Source organism: Miscanthus floridulus, chromosome 6 (genome assembly GCF_019320115.1).
Source record: "Miscanthus floridulus cultivar M001 chromosome 6, ASM1932011v1, whole genome shotgun sequence".
NCBI lineage: Eukaryota > Viridiplantae > Streptophyta > Magnoliopsida > Poales > Poaceae > Miscanthus > Miscanthus floridulus.
In genome coordinates, this window is record NC_089585.1 from 48,096,184 (window position 1) to 48,113,277 (window position 17,094).

Sequence of the window (17,094 nt, forward strand, 5' to 3'; positions counted from 1 at the left end):
ATATTCATGCACGTACGCGGTACGCACCGGAGAACACGGTCTGGTTGAAGCAACTGGTCTTATCCTTTCCATCACGTCCCCAAGAAGCAGGGCAGTTCTGCGCTTTCTTTCTCTCTCTCTCACATATAGTTTTTCAGATGGGCCAGGACCGATGGGCCGACACGGGCACGGCCCTAAAAAGCACGGCACTAGCCTGGCCCGGCCCGCTAGGCATCGGGCCCGGCATGGCCCGCAGCCGTGCCTGTGCCTGGGCCGCACATTCGGCCCATGGGCCGGCACGAGGCACGGCACGAAAAAAGGCTTGGCCCGGCATCGGCACGGCTTCGAGCCATCATGGCTGTTGGATCCCCCGACCCCTGCGATTCTAGCTGTTGGATTCCGCTGTTGGGGTGGGGGTGTATATAAGCAGCGTCGTCGGCCGGCTCCCCCTCGCACCCCAAACCCTAAATCATTCTCGCCCTCCCTCGCCGCGCTCTCCTCTCGCTCTCTCTGGCTCTCCTCTCCGATTCCAACGGCGCCGGACGACTCCGACGGGCGACGGCGACCCGCCGCCGTCCCCACCTCTTCTTCTCGCCCTACGGCAGCTCCGGGGCTCCGAAGATGTAGGTAAGAGCACTCATCTTCTTCTTCTTCTCGCCCTCCGGCAGCTCCGGCACGGAAGATGCTTTCTCTTCCTGATCTTTTTTTTCTTCTTTCTTCAGATCCGCTGATTCGCAGTTGCTCCGAGCTCCGTCTACGTCGCCGGCGTCGTTGAGGTAAGAATCCGCAGTAAACCCTAACCCTAACCGTTCTTGTTCTTTCTTTAGTTCTTGAATCTTGATCTAATGATCTACTTCTTCTTGCTCATGTGCACTTGTGCAGCCGTTTGAGGCTAGTGGCGATGCCTCCCTGGCCCCCTCTGAAGAGACAGTCGAGGTTGCCTTGTCTGCGTACCATGAGGAGTCCGAGAGGTTGCGCGAGCTCCCTGGAGAAGACGAAGACGACGACATGGGCAACGAGGAGGTAGAAGAGCTCTTCGGCCGTGGATCTGGAGGTGGAGCCGGTGATCCGATCGACGTTGCAAGGTGGTGATGGAGCAGAGGACGCCAGCTCCAAATATATTCCTATTTTCTTAACTCTGTGTGTTTGCTGTGTTTTCCTGACTAGTTGAGTTGTGCACTTGTGCTGATGAACTTGGGTTAAAAATATGTTAGTGCCTGGGCCGACACGGGCACTGGCGTGCCACCGTGCCTGCTGGCACGGCACGGCACGGTTTCCCCTCCATAGTGTCGTGCCTAGGCTGTCACTTAGGCACGGTGGCACTAACAGGCACGGCACGGTGGGCCACCGTGCCGCATAGTGCCGTGCCTCGCCATGCCGTGCTGATGTCGTGCCCGTGCCGTGCCGTGCCGTGCCGGGCGGCCCATTTGGAAAAGATTACTCTCACACACACACAAAGAGAGAGAAAACCCTCAACTTGCCGAGCAACGACCACCGCACGGGCGGCACCGGCGCCACGACGACGTGCGCTCATTCTTCCATCGCCTCTTGTACGCCCCTACATTTCTAGTTCGTTCACGGCCTGTGTGGTTAGTTGAGGGGACTAGACGACTATGGGCTCTGCGGCGGCGGCGGACGTGGTCATCCCGGCGTGCGCGGCGGTCGGCATCGCCTTCTCGCTGTGGCAGTGGTTCCTCGTCTCCAGGGTGAAGCTGTCCGCCTACGCGGCGCCCGGCAACGGCCACAACAGGGGGGCCGTCTTCCAGATGGAGGACGACGAGGAGGACGTCGGCATGGGCGGTGGCGGCGACCGCGACGAGGAGGAGGAGGAGGGCGCCGGCAACGGCACTGTCGCGGTGGCGCGCTGCGCGGAGATCCAGAGCACCATTTCGGTTGGTGAGTTCAATCTCCCACGCCCTTTTTTTAACTTTTTGCTACTCTTGGTTGATCAACTCTTTTATTTCACCTGTGGTAACTAGTCACCGATCGATCACCATTTTTTATGATTCCATTGTTCCTTACTTCATGATGATTTCCCTTGCTTTATTTTCCGTCATACAGACATGTGATGCAGAACTAAAAATCTTGAAAACACTTCTAGCCTAGTCGCCTAGATTGTTGTTCAAGATACAATGAACGCGCTCGAAGCATATTTTTTTTTTCCAACTTGTCTAATAACATATCCATTTCACATCTGGGTAATGGTTTAGTTAAATTTGTTTAATAATCATGCATCTAGGAAGACACTTCATTTTTTTACACTAAAAAGGGATCCCTATCCCCTGATTGCAATGATTTCACCACAAGCACGGTGTCGTCCAAAAAAAATTTTTTGCAGTGATTTTATCACCAAATATTGTATTTAATAAGTTCATGTACGTAGCCTCTATTGTTATCTAATTTTCTCCGTCCCCAAGATAATTAACGTATCATTTCCATACTGTAAGTCAACGCTGATGTAGCCTAGGACATTGCAATGCAACCAGTATTCGAATTAATTTGCTTCTAACTTCTACTAGTACATTACGCAGTGCCATTGCGCGCGTCGCAAGTTAGGAGGAAATGCATCCTGTCATATGTGTTATATAGGGAAGCTGGAACATTGGTTTTTTACGTAGGTTAGAGCACTTGCATGAGAAATATTTGACAATGTATTACAAGCAGGATGGGTATGTATTTTACATAACGGGACTACTTAAGTTTAGCGATGTTCTAACCTGATGGCATAGGTAGTACTTTATACATTGTACAACGGTGGCAGTGGCCGTCCAGTTGGCAAGCAGACCTTGGGATCCCGCATCTCATCAAAGGATGGATGCATGGATAGAAGCATCAACCTGAAAATATAATCAAATATCTTTGATGAGAGAGTACTGAGTTTCAAAGCTCTCGCACTTCTCCAAACATAGAAAGGCCACCGACTCATGTCCATAACAAAACGAATATGAGGAGATACTACTATTTTATATTACAACTGGCATATAACTGGTTCAATCGAGGGAAAAATATAAAGCTTAGTATCAATAGTGACACATGTGGCCTAATTTGGATTCGCTAATTGGTCAGTTATAATATCAAATTAGTTCTTACAGCGGTGCAGCGCACATTTGGTGAGTACTGAAGTAGCCTTGATATAGGCTCAACAGCCTCAAGTGGCATGCACTTACCAAAAAGCTAGACGGAAAGAACAAACGCAGGTGAGCTGGTCAACTGAATACAGCTGAAATGAAAAATACCATAGTGATTAGAGATACCTAACATTGTGCCATGGAAGGGCTCCTATCTGAGGGAGCCTGAAGTCAGGATATTTTGGATTGATGAACCTGATCTTTTTTCTTGTTGGAGTACCCAAATTCTTGGATAAAAGAGAAAAGGAGAAACATTCATTGTACAAAGTATCAGCGATGATTTGATGACATAATTCGTTAGCAGATGCAAACCTTTATTATTTGCACCAGCTGAACCAAGACCGCTTCCACAGGGAAACAAAGGCTGCAATTGGAGGGCTCCAATGGACATCAACAAAACTATCAACAGATTAAAAGTATCTCAATTAATAGTGAGCTGATCAAATCCTAATGTCCATGAAATTCAAAAATACAATTTTGTAGTTTATATAGTAATCTTTGACCCCCAAAAAAGACAAAGATTTTACAACGGTAAAACAAAATTATTTCCCTCTCATAAAATGGTTGGCATAATAATCAGTTCGAAGCCTGGAACAAACGTGAAGCTAGGATTCAGATGCTATACTTGACCAATTAGAAGGTCAGCCAATACACAACCAACAGAGCAGATATCAATCGCAGCAGTAATACTCCGTAGCTCCAAATATTAGTTCAGGCACCCTATAATACCGCGAGCAAATGTACGATATGTTAGGCTCGCCATGGAATTGAAATAGATATTTCACTTTATTAAACCCATGAACATATTCAGCAGGAATAAACTAAAAGAGAGAAGTGTACCAATATGCTAGCAGTCCCAAAATCGCAAATCTTAACCTGATGTGTATGAGAATTGACCAGGAAGGCTAATCAAGATGCAATAAGAAATTTGTTCTGCAGTTACCGTAAAACCGAACGAAAAAAATACCTAATAGATTTAAGCAGACATGTTTTTGGCAAGACGATATGAAAATGCCACAGACCTTTTTTTAACATTAAAAGCAACTATAATCGTATATCGAATTTACAAAAAACCTGTGAGCCATACCATATATCAAAAAACCGTGAACAACTATAATCGTATATGAAATTGAAGATAATCAAAGAAAAAAAAGAAAAAGCACTAAAGGTACCAGGAAGACCGCTTGCATGAGGACTGAGAGCATTGGGAGAGGCAGGTCCGGCAAGGAGAGGTAAGGAGAAAGGGGGAGAGGGAGAGGAAGCGAACCTGCGAGCCGACAAAACGACGATCATTGGTTCTGCGCGGAGCACCTACACCAATTCATGCTGGGGGAGGGGGGACACCAACCTACATATATCATATGCATGTAAGAGCCATGCTTGTATGTCCTTAGAAAAATATGGCAACCTAAGCTTTACAGACATTACAATTTGAATATTCCAAGATTTAGGCCCGCTGACCTTAAAATCAGTTAAAATGCATTGAGGCATATGGTTTCTTCTTCTTTGTTCTCTGTGACATGGTCCTCCTAAACCAGGCTAAATAGCAATTGTAGAAGTAGCTAGTAATACCAATGTGACAACCAAGAACCCATCTAGATTTAAGCATTAGGTAACTACACTTAGTAAAAATGTCTGGATCAAAAATGGTATGCACATCATGAAACAAAGAAAATGGAGTCCAGTCAGTGTAGATAGAGATAAAATTAGCATGACATTAAAAATAGAGCATCATTCTTTCTGGAAACTCATTGGTTTCAGTTAAACAGGAATCTCCTGGAAGGAGGACATGGACATATGCACTAACCAATCAGTATCGTAAATCGCACAAGAAAAAATTGGCAAAAAAAGGTCACTGGCCTTCCTGCTCTTTCAATGAACGGACACAATCCATTACGAGATGACAAATCAACGCACAGTAATATATCAAGATTGTACATGTAACCATTTTTACTAACCTAGAGGTATTGTTTTGAACAAACCAGCAGATTTTAATTCAGGTAATAGCAAATAAAATATTAAAGGGAATTAAATCGGCAAAAGCTTTGGAATCTACTGTTCTCAACTACCATAGAAATCATTGTGAGGATCTGCCACTCCAAAAAAATGCGAGGGAGAGAGGATCTAGGGGAGGAGCCATGGGACGAAGGAGGAGAAGAAGAGGGTGAGTCACCGTCAAATCCAGTCGCCGAGCTTCACCGCCGCTACCGCCGCCACATAGGCACCTAGGGTTTCGTCGAGCAAAGGAGCACAAGCTCCCCAGTGGGAGGAGGCGTTGAGGCGGCCGCACAGAGGATGGGGTAGAGGGAGGGGGCCGCCGAGCCCCTCCCGTGGCGACACATCGTTCGTAGGGGCGCCGTCGCCTGGCACCTGCCGCTGCCTTGCGCCTACCGTAGCATCGGGAGGGAAGGGGAGGGAGGAAATGGAGGTGAGAGGCGGGTGAGGGAGGGCGGGGGAGGAGGAGGAAGAGGAGGAGGAGGACAACCGCCGTTGCCGCCGCGCCCGGCTCACTGCCCATCGCCCCTGCTCGCGTCGGGACGAAGAGGGAGAGACCGATGGGGAGAGAGAGGAGGGAAGAATCTGCAAGGAGAAGCTGGAGCCGAGTATATATTTGTTCCACCGGATTCGCATGACAAGCCGCAGAAGCTAGCAAAACGAACCCAGAGCGACGAGGAGCCGTCAGAAGCAGATTCCAACAGAAACGACTATAGGCAATCTGGGCCACACGATGGAGAATTGGACAGCCGGAAACAATTCTGGTGACGTGGATGGCCTAAGTATCGGCTAAAGTAACCTGCTTTGATATATTAGAATTTCAAACTTGCTCCTAACTTGAGAAAAGGTACTCTGGCTGGTCAAAGGGTTGACCCAGTATATTGGCACATGGCCGTGTTCGGTGTTCCTACTCAGCTAATCTTGTGCCTGTACACGTTCCTTCACCGTTTCCTAGGCGAGATCTTTCTCTCTGTTTTCTTAACAAGCAAGTATGATGCCGTTTCTTCTATTTGACCTAAATCAATGCCCTGCATGATCTGCTAGTTTTGAGTTTGGTTGGAAAAATATATGGAAGTGGGTTGAGTCATTGACACGTGGGGCTCATTTGGCAGCCTCTTTCCCCTTCTTCCTCATTCCTGGGCACAGGCGGCTCTTCGGCAGCTTTCGCGGCCGCGTCGCTGCCCCCCCGCTGGTCTGTCAGGCACTCTCCTGAGTCCTGATGCATCCCGGCCGAGCCGCCGCTTGCCCTTGCTGCGGCTTCCCTGGCCCCGTCGCTGCCCACCCGCATGCGACTTCCCCAACTGCGCCACCGCCCTCCTGCGGCTTCCCTGGCTGCGCTGCTCGCTTGGGCGCTCCCGCCTACGTTGCTTCGCCCGCGCTGCTCCTCCCTCCGATCCGCACGCACGTGCTCATCTAGGTTTGCGCGGTCCAGCTAATTTGGAGGAATCCGTTGAACCCGAATCTAGCAGAGATATTCTTTGGTGGGTTCAACCCACGTTAAATGAACTCCAAACCAAATGGTAGGAGAACTGGGTATAACCCACTCCAACCCTCCCTAACCCTGGTGAACCCGTTATGCAAACACACGGTTACGTATAGCAGTGTTGATCACTAAAAAGAAAAAAATCTCAGTAGGTGAATTTTTAATGGTACACTAACACTAATACATTAGAACATCTCCACTCGCTCCCCTTTGCCTTTTTTTTTCTTCAATTTAGAGCATCTCCACTCTCTCCCCTTACCTTTTTTTCCTTAAATTCTCTTATAAGAGATTGAGATAATTGAATTCAAGGTTATATTGAAGGACTTCTACAGTAGATTGAGAAATTCTAGGTTATAATATAGGTGTACTTTTACAAACGTTTTCGCTCAGAAGTAGCAAAATAAATTTCCGCTCTTATTGGAAATTAACTGTTTGATTTGAAATTTCTGCGCATTCCAGCGTATGAAATGTGCGTGCCATTGGGCAGTTCATGTCTGAAAATTCTTTTTTTTTCTCCTATAATAAATCATTTTGTGTGCAGGCGCCAACTCATTCCTTTTCACACAAATACAAGTACCTCGCCGCGTTCACGGCGATCTTCGCCGTGATGATCTTCCTCTTCCTGGGCTCCGTTCACCGGTTCAGCACTGAGAGCCGGCCGTGCCAGTACACCAGCGGTCGCACCTGCAAGCCAGCGCTGGCAAACGCGGTGTTCAGCTCCGTGGCCTTCCTCCTCGGCGCCGCCACCTCTGTGGTGTCCGGGTACCTCGGCATGCGGATCGCCACGTACGCGAACGCCAGGACCACCCTGGAAGCTCGGCGTGGCGTCGGCTCGGCCTTCGCCACGGCGTTCCGGTCTGGCGCCGTCATGGGCTTCCTCCTGGCCTCCCTCGGCCTGCTCGTGCTCTACGTCACCGTCAAGGTGTTCGGGCTCTACTACGGCGACGACTGGGAGAGCCTGTATCAGTCGATCACGGGCTACGGCCTCGGCGGCTCGTCGATGGGGCTGTTCGGGCGCGTCGGCGGCGGCATCTACACCAAGGCGGCCGACGTGGGCGCGGATCTTGTCGGGAAGGTGGAGCGCAACATCCCCGAGGACGACCCGAGGAACCCCGCGGTGATCGCGGACAACGTGGGCGACATCGCCGGGATGGGGTCCGACCTGTTCGGCTCCTACGCCGAGTCCACCTGCGCGGCGCTGTTCGTCGCGTCCATCTCCTCGTTCGGCGCCGACCACGACTTCGAGGCGGTGACCTACCCGCTGCTCATCAGCTCCGCGGGGCTCCTCGTCTGCCTGGTCACCACGCTCTTCGCCACGGACCTGTTCAAGGTCAAGACCGTCCGTGGCGTCGCGCCGGCGCTGAAGCTGCAGCTCATCATCTCCACCGTGCTGATGACCGTCGCCGCCCCTCGTCGTGTCCTTCGCGGCGCTCCCCGCCAACTTCACCATGTTCGATTTCGGACAAGTGAAGCAAGTGAAGAACTGGTAAGAAAGTGACAGTCCTCGATCGCTAATGGAAACCACCTTACCTGAGAAATGCACGCCATACCGAATTAAGCTATTCGCAATTGACAATGGCAGGCACCTGTTCTTCTGCGTGGCCATTGGGCTTCGGGCCGGTCTCGCCATCGGCTTCACCACCGAGTACTTCACCAGCAACGCCTACAGGTAATTTTTGGTTGAAACCATGGATTAGCTGCAGAGCAAGTAACCTCCACCAGCTGCCTAGTTAACAGTGGTCTGAAATGCAATGCGCAGCCCGGTCCGGGACGTGGCCGACTCATGCAGGACGGGCGCGGCGACCAACGTCATCTTCGGGCTCGCCCTCGGGTACAAGTCCGTCATCGTGCCCGTCTTCGCCATCGCCGTGTCCATCTACGTCGGCTTCACGCTGGCCTCCATCTACGGCATCGCGGTCGCCGCGCTCGGGATGCTGAGCACGGTCGCCACGGGGCTGGCCATCGACGCATACGGCCCCATCAGCGACAACGCCGGCGGGATCGCTGAGATGGCCGGCATGAGCCGCAGGATCCGGCAGAGAACCGACGCGCTCGACGCCGCCGGCAACACCAGGGCCGCCATTAGCAAGGTACGTTACGTACATATTCAATCATTATCATTTGAACTCACGCGTCAACATTGCATGATTACATTAAACTTTCTTGCAGGGCTTCGCCATCGGATCGGCCGCGCTGGTGTCGCTGGCGCTGTTCGGCGCGTTCGTGAGCCGCGCGGGGATCGCGGACGTGAACGTGCTCAACCCGAAGGTGTTCGTCGGCCTTCTCGTGGGGGCGATGCTCCCGTACTGGTTCTCGGCGATGACGATGAAGAGCGTGGGCAGCGCAGCGCTGAAGATGGTGGAGGAGGTCCGCCGGCAGTTCGTCACCATCCCTGGGCTGATGGAGGGCCGCGCCGCGCCGGATTACGCCCGCTGCGTCAGGATCTCCACGGACGCGTCGCTCAAGGAGATGATGCCGCCCGGAGCGCTGGTGCTGCTCGCGCCGCTGGTCGCCGGCACCTTCTTCGGAGTTAGCACGCTCGCTGGACTGCTCGCCGGCGCACTGGTTCCCGGTGTCCAGGTATATATGGCAACGAATTGGCGTGCCGTGGTGCTTCTGCGTGACGTTTATTTGATCCACGTTGCCTTGTGCAGATTGCCATATCTGCTTCCAACAGTGGTGGAGCATGGGACAATGCCAAGAAATATATAGAGGTGCACACTGGCTTCACTCCCTTGGACTTTTAACATTTATTAGTTTAAAAAATTATTTCTCAATCAGGAGTATTTTTTTCAGAAGTACAGTTCGAATGCTCAAACACATACACCATAACCACACCTATTTCTCGCCTAAATGCGTCTAGACAAGTGCTTTTAAACCTATATACAGTAGGTTAGCGTATAGTAGTTTAGAGCCAAAACAATGAGTTAAACTACGCAATTTAAATGGTCAGCGTCGGTGGCAACCCAAGTGACGGGTGGATTGCTGAGTAAGGTGTCAACATGTTACCGCCTCGGTCTCAAAAAACGTAAAATTTTGACATTCTAATTTTGTTCTAAATCAAACTATCTTAAATTTGATTAAGTTTACAAAAAATAATGGTATTTGTATATATATTAGTATCGACACGGATCCGCCTAGCTTCAGCGCAGGGGTGGTCTATCATGCGCGATCCTCCGAGACGTGCCAGTCAATTTGACCCTGCAATTGATAATGAGAGAAAGTTCATAAGTAATTAAGAGCGAAACTTGCCGATGTTGCCAGACAGTCCCGAATGTGCGGCTATGAGAGCTGATATGAAAGGAGATCGACTTAAATAGTCGATTCCATTATATTCATAAGAATAAATCAATTAGAACTTATAGGGTTGTGTAAGAAGAATCGGTTATCATTCAGGATAAATATCATTAATCGAACAGGATATTAATCAATGGCAATAGGATGTCAACGATGATCGGTTTGTGCTGAGCCAATGATTATAATTAACCGAACCCCTTTTATATAAAGAAACAATTCAACACCACTTAACCATTTAATAAAGATAAATCTAATGAACATGTTAGATCTCATCTATCATCATGACCAGTGGGGGCATGAGGCAGAATCATGCAGGTCCGTAGAAATAACAATAGACTCGATGACCCTAACTCATTACTAATATCAGTGGGGCATGAGGCAGAATCACGCAGGACCGTAATATAATAATAAGATCATAGGGCTAACATATCTTTCAACCTATCTTTACATCAACGGTCTCGTGATACGAACTAGTTCGTAAAAGTGCTCGATATCGACTAAAACAGCCGATTCAGGCATAAGTTAAAGTCATGCCTTACCAGGAATAGATCTACTAAATATCGATCCCCTACTCCACGGTGCTAACAGTGGGGTGAGGTAGAATCACACAGGCCGTGATAACAGGTCGTAGAACGGTTCTCTCTAGCCAATAGATCTACTCAAGACGCAACATGCCTTAACCGCACATTATGCACGATCAAGATTGATGTAAAACAACCGATAAGACATAACTCATCGTTTAAGGTATAGATTGGATCAGTTTTAGGTTAGCAAACGATGGGTCAAATAAGATATAAGGCCGATCTAAATCAATCTCAATCGGGCAGAGTGATATTGCTGTAATTAGATAAATAATGAAAGCAATAAGCAATATCGGTAACTTAATGAATCTACCAAAGACTGCCATTTTAAGGTAGAGCCGATAACTTGACCTTGATCTAATTCAAGCAGTGGGGTCTGAGACAGAATCACACAGGCCATACTTGAACTAAACAAGAGTCAATAACTAGCTTATACTAGAGCCACAATGGGGGTCGACCGGATCGATGTAGCCATACGAACAGAGGTATAAATCCATGACGGTACTTACAGACAAGTAGTGTAGGTCGACCGGATCGATGCAGCCGTACTCGCTGAAGAACTCACCGAGATCTACTCTACTCCTACTTCTAAGGGGTGGTCGGAGCCAAAAAAAAGTAATTAACTTGTATTTAGGATTGATTGATTCCTTTTACAATAGCCGGGGTTTGGTGTTTATATCCGGGCCCTGTGCATGACTCCTGTCTAAGCACAACTTATTACAATTTTTTGATCCTAGAGAAAATATTCCTAATTTAAGATAACTTGGACTCTAATCTTTCCCTTTTTGTAGAGTCCGGCATGCTTTACCCTGGCGCCGAACGTAGCCTCTGTTGTTATCTGCTGGCACTTCTGTGGAAAACCGATTTCATTTTCTGCATCTGAATCAACTAGTCCCGATCTGCATGTAATTGATTCCTTGGTGATATAATCTTGGGAGCTTTCGGGTCCCAGTAACATCTTCTTCCAAATTTGGGTGTAAACACATGCCCCCCAATTTTGGGATAAAAGTAATTTTATTTCAAAATTATCATGTCTGTATTCCTGATTGGTCCACAGTCACGGATAGAGAACCTTGATCTAGGGTCCGTTGTTTGTCATTGCCTGCGTCCACCCAAGAGCTTATGCCTCAAAACTTTTTACAAGAGCGTCACTGCTTCATGAGCACTTGGATTCATCTTTCTAGGCCGGCTATAAATGCCTATCCGACCCTGGCGAGAGTAACTCAACAATTTAGCCATGCTTTTCTTCCATCTGCTCCCTTGAGTGCTCCCGGTTCTGCTAGGACCCTCCATGGTCTATTTTATGAAGATTTCAAGCGGCTAGAAGAATTCTTGTGCATAGGGCGATTGTATTAGCTTATTCTAATGCCTCATTGGATAAGAAGACCAGCCATTGTGGTTAGAAGAATTCTTATGATATCACCTGAGTCTTCTCTCCATGCTCACAAGGCTGTTCTAGTGTTTGAAAGAGCTAGAAGGTGTGATCATCTTCCCCTTGTTGCTCCTTCAAACACCCATCGAGATAGCCTTAGGTTTCTTTCCCAAAGTCCCTCAATTTATCGAGAAATCTGTTGAGCATATGTTAGGCTGGGCGAACTTTCTTCTTTTCTAGTATAATTTATTGATGGGCCGATGCGACTTGGTTCACAATGAGTGTCGGCCTTGTGGAAACCAGGACTCCCTTCAATCCAAAAAAAGTTCTGGTTGGTTAATCTCTGGTCAATATATCCACCCCATGATATTTTGTAATTTAGGGAAGTGATAAATTCGAGTCCAGTTATCTCTTCGTTATCCATCCCCTAAATTTCTAGAGTGTTGATCCATTTTCGTTTTTCGATTTCAATTTCACACCTCCATCGAAACCTATCTTCTTGCTTTCCTTGGGCTTTTTATATGGGCTATGGCCGCGAATTAAAAAACAACCCTCTTCGTCTCAACCCCTCTTCATCTTCAGTACATCCTCTGCCTTTCCGTAGGTTTGAGGTCATGGAAGAATAACAAGAGGTCTGCCGAAGAAGCCCTCAACGGATCCACATCATCATGCCAACGCCCTCATCATCAAGAGGACGCATCTTCGGGTGCTCCCATCGCCTCAGATCGAAGGGCCTAATTCCGCCTAGCCCTCGAGGTCATTATCGATGTTTGACCACCGATAGCCTACCATGGGGGTACCCGGGGTAGTATGTTTAGGGCTTCAGCGTATGCGGAACTCGACGGTTAACGCAAGAGATAGTCGATTTATCCTAGTTCGGACCCTCGATCGTTGATCGAGTAATAGCCCTACGTCCAGTCGGCGTTAGCCTTTGCGTTGGATTGATTGTAAAATGTTGTGTTGTCGTCTTCGTCCCTAGGAACCCTGCCCTCCTTTATATAGTCAGGAGATCAGAATCCTAGTCGGTTTACAATGAGAGTTCCTAGTAGGATTATAGAATAATACTACTATTAAGATTATAGGAGAAGAATCCTAGTTAGACTAGATCTTCCCCCTTCCTTACGGGGTATCCCGTGGGTCCCGTCACTGACAAGCCCCGAGCACTTCATGGTTGAGCTCTAGAAGCCTCGTCTTGTTCCTTCAGGTCTCATTCGAGCAGGAACAAGCATCGTCCGAGTGCTTTCTTGAGCAAAACCATGTAGCGCTTCGTGAGATCTTCATGTGGTGTGTACCTTTTTGAAGAAAAAAGTACTCTCATTTGGGTGTAGCCCCTGAGCCTCTTGCTGTTTGGCACAAGGAGCTGGAGGGTCTTCTCTTGAAATCGCTCTGATTCTTCGTCGAAGGGCTCCTCAGCATATACCCGGGTTCTTTGTCAAAAAGAGCTCAGATATAGCCATGTCCTGGGTTCTTTTTGTCGTGTGGTCTTGAAGTGGTCTGTCTTGAAGAAGTCTTCTGAGTGATGTGCGCTTTTTTGAAGGAAAAAGTGCACTCACTGAGTGTAGCCCCCGAGCCTCTTGCTATTTGGAACAAAAAGTTGGAGGGTCTTGAATCTTATGTTGTTTGAAAAACTGCTGTCTTGAGGAAGTCTTCTGAGTGATGTGCGCTTTTTTGAAGGAAAAAGTGCACTCACTGAGTGTAGCCCCCGAGCCTCTTGCTGGGTTCTTTTATCCAAAAGAACTTGGATATAGGTTCTTAGCATGTTCTCTAGTAGTCTACTGTTGTCAGATGTAGTTGTGTGGTGGTGGTTGATAGTAAATGTTGTTTGTTCACGAGTTGTACAGTGTTGGTATATTCTTCCGAATATGCTCGTTCTTGAGTACTGCTCCTTCATGCCTGAGTCCTCTTTCATTGAATTCTATCTTTTCACTAGTGTCCTTTGTTAGGTTTGTTCCATTGGTGCTCCCGGTCCATGTGCATCGCTTCTTTTGGCCTATAAATATCCTCCTTGTGTGCTGTTTTGATTCATCGAGCATTCTGTTGCGTGGTGTGAAATCTCCTATAGTCATGAATATGGTAGTTTGTGAAGTAGAGCAGCCTCTGGGCGTATTTTGCAGTTCTTGTGTATCTTGCCAGTAGCTGGAGGGAGTCTTGTGATAGGGATTAGAGGTAGGCTAATCCTATAGCAGCATTGTACTTGGAAGTACATGGCGGTAGTCGGAGGGAGTCTTGTGATATGGGATACGTTCCTTCATCTGGCAGTTCTGGGTTGATCCTCGTCGTCTGCCCTGATACTGTCTGGTGCAGATCAACACCATATCCAGCATCACATTAGACTTGGGTAGACAGATGCCTGCCGGCCTTCTCTGCTCCATGTTGTCCCACCGTGCTGCTGATTTCCTACCTTGGATGTACTGCGTCCGTCCTTTGAAGAAAACAGTGTAGCCGAGGGCGGTTTGTTCTACCGAGTAGCAATTTGGAACACGTAGTCGTTCCAGAGCCTAGCCATGTCTAGGTTCCTCTATGCTACCTTGCTTGTCATAGTATCGAATTCATTGGGTCTTGTAAGATGTGTAATCTTCTATTTTTTGAAACCATTTATAATGGAAAGAATCTTGTCTTCTGAGTTGTTATTCTTTATTCTCCTGAAGTCCCGGTTGTTTATGAGATTCCCGAGTTCTTTCTATAAGGACTGGGTTGTTGCGTTCCTTGTGAGGTAACCCATCTTTGCTTGATGGTTGATGAGTTCTTTTTGTAGCAATATGATAACTCCACCAGTGGTGCTAGATGGATAAGTCTGAAATCTGCCCATTGAACTAGTACCGTTGTGTGGATTTGTGTCGTCCTGTCATTTTAGCTAGTGTCAGTAAATAGGACCGTTGCGTCCTCATGCCATGTTAAAACGGGCCTGGTGGGCCACGTTTTTACTGGTGTAAAATCTATTTAAGGGCCTTTCCTCTTCTTCTTCCTTACTGCCCTAATTTTCCTTTGAAACCCTAGTCTTCAAACTTCCGCCAGCCGCCATTGTTGCCGTCATCTGAGCGCTGCCGTCTGAGCCTTCTCGATTCTTAGTGCCCCATTGCTTTTGCTAGTATATGGGTAGGAAGAAGTTGGTGAGTAAGTCCTAGGCTGACCTTTGTCGACGAGGAAGCATCGCTCTCCATTATTGAAAATCAAGAATTCATGGCCATGAGGGTTGCTCAGAAGATCTGGCTGGCTCCAACAACGACTGAAGATCAGCTTCGCTGAGCTCATTAGCGATGGTCTGATTCAGAGCAAGGATATTGCTGATTGGAGAGCTCTAGGCGAGCATCGGGTCCCTGCTCTAGGTCCTGGTGAGATTATTCTTTTCAGTCTCCTATATTCGTGTCGGTCTCTGCCTTCCTGCTTCTCACCGATTTCTCAACTATTTTGGGATTAGCCTGAACCATCTTGCTCCCAATGCTATCCTTATCTTTCTGTTTTCGTTCATCTTTGTGAAACTTTCCTTGGAATTCCTCCTTCTCTTTCTCTCTTTCGTTACTTCTTTCGCCTGAAGCCACAACCCTGCCGCGATGACACCAATGTTCTTGGTGGCTGTGGGATTCAGTTTTGCCAGGGTCTTAACAGCAAATTCTTTGACTATGACCTGATTGATTCTATGAGGGATTGGCGTACTGACTGGTTTTATGCCTGCCAACTTGATTCCTCCTCTTTCCGTTCATTCTAGATCTGGTCCCTTGGTTAATGGACCGATGGGAAAAGAACCCTATGACGATAGCTGAGGTCCAAGGCGATCAAGCTAGTTTCTTGAGAGGATTTGTACTCTGAAATAGCAAGGCTTGACCGGCTTTGAGATTATTTCTAGTTTTCTTCGCCGCTAAGTTCAACCTCTAGAAGGAGCTGAGAAAACTATGGTTTCGAGTACTCTGGGGTGGAGGACCCTTCTCGTATGGTCCCTACCCTTGAGTTGACTGATGAGGAGGTGCTCGAGCATCTTCAGAAGATGCTGAAAGGAGTAAGCGTCGTCCCACTTGCTATCCTTGAGTACAGTGCTAACAACCCGCCCCCTGCTGTGAGTTGTTCTTTTCTTATGCGGGTACTTTTGAATGTCTTTTGTTGTATCCACTTTTTGCTTAATCTTCCTTGTCTTGTTGTTTTACTCTTTTATAGGAATTGGGGCGTAATTTTGCTGATCCAATTTCCCTTGATGATTTTCCTGCAAATGTGGAGGCTAGGGGGTAGTATTGCTGGGGCATCCTTGACCAGTAAGTTTCAGACCACCACAATATTTCCTAGCGTTTCTTCCGCAAACCTTGATGTATATGTAGAGTATGTTCCTCGTCCAGTTCCTCGAGCTCCTCATACTTTCGAAAAGAGGGGGCTGAGCGGATAGTTCTTCTTCTGCTCCATCTGCTGCCAAGAAGTCTCGCCAGTCGAGTACTTGTCCAGGTACTCCTAGTTGTAGCTAGCATGCTCTTAGGTGAGCATATTAATACAGCTCTATCCTTTTGTTGTTTGTTTTTATCTTTGACCGAGTACTTTTGTCCTTTTTCAGCTGGTGCTATGGTGGCCTTGGTCGAGAGTGAGGAAGAAGAGGATGATGATGCCGCCCTCATTACTCAGTCGGTGAGTTCTTTTCTTGTTTTCCTGTTGTTGAACCCCTCTTTTTGTTTTGACTTTGGTCTTGTTCTCTTGTAGTAAGCGGTCATCGGGTTCGAGTTCTTCTAGGGCTCCAGTACCGGCCGTGCCGCTCCCGTCGTAGGGTGGCGGTGATGTTTTTGCCGCTATAGTTCCCCCTCTTAGGTCCTCTGTTGGTTTTCTGAAGAAGAGGGTAGCTGAGTGAGTGATTCCTTGTCATGCTTCTTTGCTTCTATTTTCTTTTTCCTGACTCATATTCTTATCAGTTGAGTTTTCTTATCATCTTGCAGACCCTTGCCTTCTCTTATTCCTCAGCCACCCTCTTGTCAGCCCTCTGGTGCGCCCCCACATACTGAGTCAAAGGACTCAGAAAGTACGGTCGGTGAGGTGGCCATGAGGGAGGCAGGGTCCCCCCTAGTGATCATGCTGCTTCGGATCTGCTAACTCTAGGGGTGACTGTGGCCATGGGAGTGGATCCGTCTGAGGAGGTAGCCGAGGCTTCCCAAGATATGGCCCTGGTTCTTCCTTCTTTGCCTGCGCCAAGCTTCTCCTTCTGCCTCTCTTGGTACCGGTGCTCCTGCGTTTGGACAATGATGTGTTGCATCAATTTGATGCTACTCATCGGTTGTCAGAGCTAACCGC

The 17,094-nt window shown here is 48.0% G+C and overlaps 2 pseudogenes; one reads left to right on the plus strand and one right to left on the minus strand.

Moving 5' to 3' along the window:
• The first annotated feature begins 1,592 nt into the window (after positions 1 to 1,592).
• Positions 1,593 to 17,094, plus strand: part of LOC136456009 (pyrophosphate-energized vacuolar membrane proton pump 1-like) — a 34,786-nt pseudogene continuing 19,284 nt past the window's right edge.
• LOC136457274 (glycogen synthase kinase-3 homolog MsK-1-like) lies at positions 2,717 to 6,390 on the minus strand (annotated as a pseudogene).